Source organism: Coenobita brevimanus, chromosome 41, assembly GCF_032717465.1.
Source record: "Coenobita brevimanus isolate Jiangsu-jjx chromosome 41, ASM3271746v2, whole genome shotgun sequence".
Classification (NCBI taxonomy): Eukaryota; Metazoa; Arthropoda; class Malacostraca; order Decapoda; family Coenobitidae; genus Coenobita; species Coenobita brevimanus.
In genome coordinates, this window is record NC_136994.1 from 17934742 (window position 1) to 17942241 (window position 7500).

Here is a 7500-nt window from a genome sequence, read left to right on the forward strand (position 1 = left end):
CTCTCTCTCTCTCTCTCTCTCTCTCTCTCTCTCACACACACACACACACACACACACACACACACACACACACACACACATTCGTAGGACCGTAGTACCGTGTTTTTTAGTAGACTGTGGTAGTATTAGTAATGTTGGTAGTTGTGGATGAATGGTTATTGCTGTGGTAGAAAGTGTGGTGGGATCGTAGACGTTGTGGTAGACAGTGCTTGCTAAAAATACATGACAGTTGTGGTAAAGTGGAGGCACTGTGGCTGTTGTGGTAGGAGGTGCGTGTGGTAGTTGTGGTGGTAGTGGTAGTTCTGATGATAGTGGTAGTTGTGGTTGGTGATACTTGGTAGTCGGTGGTTAGGAGTAAATTAACTGTATAATAATAATAATAATAGCAGCAGCAGTAGCAGTAGTAATGTACTAGTAGTAGTAGTAGTAGTAGCAGCAGCAGTAATAGTAGTAGTAGCAGCAGTAACAGTAGTAGTAGTAGTAGTAGCATATGAAAATAATAATAATAATAATAATAACAATAATAATAATAGTAATAATAATAAAACTACTGGCACTAACAATAATAGTAATACCAATAATAATAATAATAATAATAATAATAATACTCACGCCAGTGGGGGCAAGCCAAGCACCTTCCCACTATTGTCACTCCCACCCACACCCACGCCTTCACACGGCCCCGTCACCTCGATCTTAACGTGGTGCGTGGGCGTGGGCGTGGGGGCGTGGAAGTCATCAGAGCACCTACGCGAGATGGGCGGGGTGCAGGTGGGCGTGGGGGAGGTGTGGGGGGAGGTGAGGGGGGAGGTATGTGGGGAGGAATGAGGGGAGGAGTAAGGGGAGAGGTATCCGTCAGGGGAGCCCCAGGTCTGACTGTGTTCCTGCTGCAGTTGCTGTATTTGTTGATGTTGCAGGGGGTGTGGGTAGGGGTGATGATGGTGGTGATGGTGGTGGTGCTCTGGCTGGTGGTGGTGATGCTGGTGATGATGCTGGTGTTCCTGTTGATGCTGTGGATGATGATGGTGATGCTGTTCCTGCTGCTGATGTTGTTGTTGTTGTTGTTGCATTCTTTGGTGCATCTGTTGTTGTTGTTGTTGTAGTTGTTGGAGTTGTTGTTGAAAATGTTGTTCTTGTTGCAAATTGTACTGTTGTTGTTGTTGTTGTTGTTGCTGATGTTGATGTTGTTGATGATGTTGTTGTTGTTCTTGCTGATGTTGTTGTTGGTGGTGGTGGTGGTGCAAGTCATTGTACTGTGGTGGTGGATAGTGTGGTGCTGTGGTGCTGGTGGGGGGAGGGGGCTGGCGGGTTGTGGAGGAGGGGGACACACACCTCTCCCCCCCTCCTTCCCCTCCCCCATCCACCTCCATCGCTCCTCCTCCTCCTCCTCCATTCATGGTCTCCATTCTTGATATCACCTCATCAAATTCATCCAACTGTCTCTTCGTATCTTGATCCATAACAGTAGACAAATATGACCAGGAACGAGGGGCTGGAGGGGGCGGGGGGGCTAAGGAGGGGGTGGAGAGGGTGGGGAGGGAGGAGGCGGAGGCACTGGAGGAAACTGGAGGGAGGGGAGGGAGGGAAGGGGAGGTATTTGAGGAAGCTGATGAGGGAGGATGGAGGGAAGAGGGGTGCAAAGTTTCAAAGGAAGATCGTCGTGGAGGAGGAGAAGGAGGAGGGAGTAAGGTAGAGGAGGGAGGGGAGAGAAAGGGGAGGGAACTGGAGGAAACTGGAGGAGGGAGGTAAAAATCAGGTAGTGTCTCCAAAAGGTCAAAGAGCTGTGCGTGGCTTTGAGGGGTTCCTTTTGGGGTGATGACACGCGGTTCCTGTTCGTTCATTTTCGCATTTTTTTGTAGGTCGCCATAATTTTTTTCCTACTGTCTTCTGAGTTTACCTTTTTCCTTCCTTTTTTCCTCTTTTCCCTCCTTTCTTTCCTTCCTTCTTTTCCTTTCTTTCCTCTTTTCCCTTCTTCCTTCCTTCCTTTCTTCTTCCTCTTTTCCTTCTTTCCTTCCTTTCTTCTTCTTCTTTTCCCTCCTTTCTTTCCTTCCTTTCCTCTTTTCCCTTCTTCCTTCCTTCCTTTCTTTCTTCCCCTTTTCCTTCTTTCCTTCCTTTCTTCTTTCCCTTCTTTCGTTCCTCCTTCCTTCCTTCTTTCTGGCTGGTAATAATCCTCTTCTTTCCTCTTATTTTTCTCTCCTTCCTTCCTTCCTACCCTCCTTCCTTCTCTGTTTTTCCTCGACTTCCTTTTGTTTGTTTGTTTTTCCTTATATGTTTCTATTCCCTTCTTTCCTTCACACAAATCCTTCCTCTCACTTCCACTTAATCGCTCACCACTTAACACCTCTCACAACCACTTAAATAACCTTAAAAGTAACCACGACGCACTTTATAAACAAATGCACACATAGACCTTATCCTGAGCCACACAAATTTCCGTTTAAGTGGATTTTCTCTCCACCGCATGGCCCTCTGCTCCACTTCCCCCCTTCCACTCCTCCATCCCCCCCTCCCTCGCTCCCTCCCTCCTCACTGGATCCCTGGCTAGTTTCAGAATCGAGGGATCGGGATGGAAACCAGGGAAACGCGGCCCACTCGAGTGCAAGGGACAGACTAAAAGATGACCTTGAGGGTTTTTGGCACAGAGTTGCTTACTTACCCTGCCTCTACCCCTCCCCACCTCTCTCTCTCTCTCTCTCCTTCCTTGAACTCTCCCCCACCCACCAACCCCTTCCTCATCCTCACACATCCATCTTCACCCCCTTCCCCCTCCCTCTCCTACTACTCCCCACTCCTTCTCGTTTCCCCTCTCACTCACCCCACCCCTCCTCAACCCCAACCCACCTCTTCTAGCATTTACCCCATCCAACCCCACCCCCACCCACAACCTCATTCCTCTTTTCTCCTCTCCCCTTCCCCAACCCTTTCTCTCCCCCCTCACCCCACCCAAACCCCCTCTAGCACTCCTTCCCCACCCCCACCCCACATCTCTGGCAACCTCAGCCTCCCCCACCCCCACTCAATCCCCACTCCTTTGGCACCTTATCCAACCCCACCCCACTCTTGGCGTGTACCCCCACACCCCCTACCCCATCCCTTCCCCCCTCCCACCCACCCTACACCCCCTCCCGTCCCTCACTCCCCACCTCTTACCCACACCCACTTTACACCCTCTGCCCTATATACCCCATCTTCATCTGCGCCCCCAACACCCTCCCCCACCCACCTCCCCTGCAACTATCTCCCCCTCCCAGTCTCTCCACCTCCTCCACCCCCACCCCCACCCTCAACCATCTTCCCTCCCTCTTTTTTATCTCCCCACCTCTCCACCTGCACAGTTCTCTCCCCCACCCTCCCCTCCCTCACCCACCCATCCCCCACCCCCACCCACCTTTTGGCACAAACTTCTTCACCTTACTCAAACCTATCTCTCTCTCTCTCTCTCTCTGGTATTTCCTCCACTCACTTTCTTTACCTTCTTCCTTCCATTCACCTACTTTCCTCCTTCCCTCCCTCCCTCCCCATCTTTTCCTTCACCCTCCCCTCCCTCTTTTCCCTTTCCTCCCCTCACTCCTTTCCCCCTCTCCCCTCCCCTCCCTATCCCCCCCTCTTCTTACCCTTACCCCCTCTCTGACCTCACCCAACTCATATTCCCTATTCTCTCTCTCTCTAACACACACACACACACACACACACACACACACGCCCTAATCTCCCATCATTCTGTCTCTCCCTCCCCATTTCCTCTCCCTGACAACTCATACCTCTACTCTCTCTCTCTCTCTCTCTCTTTCTCTTGCCAAACCTGTAGAGAATGCGAGCCAAAAGGACTGAATCATACAAGGCGACTCGATCCTCTATGGTTACCCTTAAATATCCCATTTTCTCTAATACCTACACCATCAAAGAAAACCTATTAATATGGGTAGACTACTTTAAACGTAACTGTGACTAAAAACAGCGGTATTATTGCAAAAAAAAAATAAATAAATAAAAAATAATTATATATGACATCGCCGACTGCTGTTAAAGTTTGAATATTGAATTGAAAAACTGAATAGTGAATAAAATGAATGGCTGACCTGATAATGCATAATTTTATCAAGATTTTTTCAATTTCGTAATGCAACGTGAAAAAATGGAAATATAACAAACAAATAAATAAACAAGAGGAAGCTCCCTAACACCTTTTCCTAAGAGATTTATTTTGTTTACACATTATTGTCCTCTTTGTTACATAAATCCTTCCAATATCGTCATACTCTGCATAAATAACGTCCAAGATGATGATAACACCTTTTCCCAAGCGATTTATTTTGTTTAAACAATAGGAAGCTCCCTAACACCTTTTCCTAGGCGATTTATTATGCTTATTACACCTTATTATTCTCTCCTGTTACGTAAATCCTTCCAATATCGCCATACTCTGCATAAGTAACGTCCAAGATGATCATAACACCTTTTCTTAAGCGATTTATTTTATTACACTTTACTGTCCTCTTCTGTTACATAAATCCTTCCAATATCGCCATACTCTACATAAGTAACGTACAAAATGATCATGACACCTTTTCTTAAGCGATTTATTTTGCTTATTACACCTCGTGTGTTACGTAAATGCTTCCAATATCGTCATACTCTGCATAAATAACATACAACAGGATATTAACCAGTCATATCCAAAAATAAATCGCTGAGGAAGAGGTGTTAGGGTGCTTCCTTACCCGGAGATAGTACAGGCACAGATGGTTCGTGGAAAGATGGCTTAAGGAGGCACACACACACACACACACACACACACACACACACACACACACACAGGTAACTACATAAAACATACAGCATACACACCCGTATCTACGTAAATCACACACACACACACACACACACACACACACACACACACACACACACACACACACATACACACACACACACACACAAAGGAACAACATCCAATCTAGCATCTATTCTGTACGAACGGTGGGTGTGAGTGCCAAAGTGGTGACATGAGAAGCAATAAACGCTATCAGTCAAGCACAGGAGGACTGCTAGGGATCAAGGAACAGGCTATTTCGTTTATGACCAGAGTTGGATACACTAATAAATAATAATAATAATAATAACAATAATAATAATAATATACGGTAGATATCCTCTTTCCCATCTCCCATACTCAGACTTTTCTCCAGTTCTCTCTCTCTCTCTCTCTCTCTCTCTCTCTCTCTCTCTCGTACTCATCGACCTTGTTTCCACTGCATCCCTTCCCTCTCTCACTCTCTTCCCCTCCCCTCTCCTCCCCTTCTTTCCTCTTCCCCCCCCCAACGCTCCCATCCCCTCCTCCCTTTCTCCTTTTCTCTCCCCCTCCCCTCTTCCCTCCCCTTTTTCTTCCCCTCCCCTTCCTCCATCTTATTTCTTCCCCTCCCCCTTCTTTCCTCTCCTTTTCCTTCATCCTTAATTTTCTTCTCTACCTCGCTTCCCTCTCCTACCTCTCTCTTCCTCCTCCTCCTCCTTCCCTACCCTCTTTCCTTCCCCCTCTCCTCTCTCTCCCCTCTTTTCCTCCTCCTCTCCTTCCTTTCCCTCTTCCTTTCCCCTCACCTTCCTGCCCTTCCCTCTTCCCTCTCTTTCCTTCCTCCTTCTCCCTCTTCCCTCTTCTCCTACCCTTCCCTTCCCCCTCCTCCTCATTCTTCCTCCCCCTCCTCTCTATCCTTCTCTGCCTTTGCTATTACAGAACACTCCTACGTTACATAAAATCGTCAAGAGATGGAGGAGGAGGAGGAGGAGGAGGAAAAAGAAGAAGAAGAAGAAAAAAAGAAGAATGGGAGGAGGAGGAGGAGGAGGAGGAAGAAGAGAAGAAAAAAGAAAGAATGGGAGGAGGAGGAGAAGGAGGAGGAGGAAAAAGAAGAGGAAGAACAAAGAATGGGAGGAGGAGGAAGAGGAAAAGGAAAAAGAAGAGGAAGAAGAAAAAGGAAGAATGGGAGGAGGAGGAGGAGGAGGAAAGGGAAAAAGAAGAGGAAGAAGAAAAAAAAAAGAATGGGAGGAGGAGGAGGAGGAGACGGAGGAGGAAGAAGAAAAAACAAGAATGGTAAGAGGAGGAGGAGGAGGAGGAGGAGGAGGAAGAAAGGGAGAAGGAGGAAAATGAAAGAGAAAGCATAATACAAAAGCGAAAAAAAAAAAAATGACGTTTTAAAAAAGGCATGACTCAAACATTAACTTCAAAATTAAAGACAAAGTTAAAAAATACAATGAACTTTATAATTCTCGAAAGTTCCGCGTTCGCATAACAGACTGGGGATAATCCGGATGTTGTGTTAACTTGCGCATGCGTTCGTGGCGGAGGCGGTGGTTGGATACTTAGCGTCAATGTGGTGGTGGTTGTGTTAGTGGTGATGGTTGTGGCTGTGGTAGTGGTGGTGGTTGTTGGTGGTGGTGGTGATGGCTGTGGTGGTGGTGGTAGTAGTGGTTGTGATAGTGGTGGTGGTGGTAGTAGTGGTTGTGATAGTGGTGGTGGTGGTGGTGGTGGCTGTGGTGGTGGTTGTTAGTGGTGGTGTGGTTGTGGTGGTAGTAGTGATGGTAATGGTTGTGGTAGTGGTGATGGTTGTGGTAGTGGTGGTGGTTGTGGTAGTAGTGGTGGTGGTGAAGATAAAAAATACATATATAGCTAAATTATACATATATTTCTGTACACACACACACACCTTCACCACTATGATGTAAGAGTAACGGTATAGTTGTATTATTAGTACATGAGGTAGCTGTGATGGAGGAAATGGTAGACAGAATTGGTAGTTATGATGATGATGATTGTAGACTCCGTACTGCTGGTAACTGTGATGATGATGATGATGATGATGATGATGATGGTACCGTAACTGTGATGATGATGATGATAACGACTGTAGACTCTGTACGGCTGGTAACTGTGATGATGATGATGATGATGATGATGATGACGATGGTAATTGATGATGATGATGATGATGACGATGGTAATTGACGATGATGATGATGACGATGGTAACTGATGATGATGATGATGATGACGATGGTAATTGATGATGATGATGATGATGATGATGGTAATTGATGATGATGATGATGATGATGATGACGATGGTAATTGATGATGATGATGATTCTAATGACCGTAGACTGTATTACTGTTGATTGTGATGATGATGATGATGATGACTGTAGACTCTGTACTACTGGTAACTGTGATGATGATGATGATGATGATGATGATAACTAGACTGTACTACTGGTAACTGTGATGATGTGATGATGATGATGGTAACTGTGATGATGATGATGATAATGATGACTGTAGACTACACTACTGGCAACTGTGATGATAATGATGATGATGATAACTAGACTGTACTACCGGTAACTGTGATGATGATGATAATGATGATGATGATGAGTACCCATTCTTCATCGTTCTTACTCTTCAAACTCTTCTTAAATCTTCACAATCCTAAATTACACATAAACCAAGAC

At 46.1% G+C, this 7500-nt stretch overlaps 1 protein-coding gene across 1 annotated transcript in view; it reads right to left on the minus strand.

Annotated features, from left to right (window-relative positions):
• LOC145397498 (microphthalmia-associated transcription factor-like) overlaps positions 1 to 7500 on the minus strand; it is a 146422-nt gene that overhangs the window by 123923 nt on the left and 14999 nt on the right. The window lies entirely within an intron of this gene.